The following is a 508-nucleotide window of genomic DNA, read 5'->3' on the forward strand; positions in this document are numbered from 1 at the left end:
TAAATGCATGCAAACTTTATCATGCCTTACTATATATTCGTTCTTCGCCAAAACGGGACATCCTGATGTTAAATGGTCTATAGTTTCTTCGTATTCTTTACACAGTCGACATTTACTTCCGATCTCTTCTTTCAGTATTTTTCTCTTAAAATAGTTTGTACTGATTGCTTGGTCCTGAGCTGCTACGATTAAGCTTTCTGTTTCCCCTTTAATGCCTCCAAATTTCAACCATCGATAGGTCTGTTCCTTATTCACCAGAGTGTCATCTAAGCTGTGTGGGTATTGTCTGTGCATTCTTTTCTTTTCCCATTTTTCTTTTGTGTTCTGAGCTATTGCCTTTCTTATTATTATTATTATTATTATTGTTATATTTATGTGCCCCGTTAGTATGTATAGTATGTAAGATATAAGATAAAGAATGATGTTCTCAAGCAAATGTATTTTAATGAGTGAACAATGAAAATGGAATGACATTGGAATATTTTAACTTATGAACTAATATTGTACA

Source organism: Cryptotermes secundus, unplaced genomic scaffold (assembly GCF_002891405.2).
Source record: "Cryptotermes secundus unplaced genomic scaffold, Csec_1.0 scaffold318, whole genome shotgun sequence".
Classification (NCBI taxonomy): domain Eukaryota; kingdom Metazoa; phylum Arthropoda; class Insecta; order Blattodea; family Kalotermitidae; genus Cryptotermes; species Cryptotermes secundus.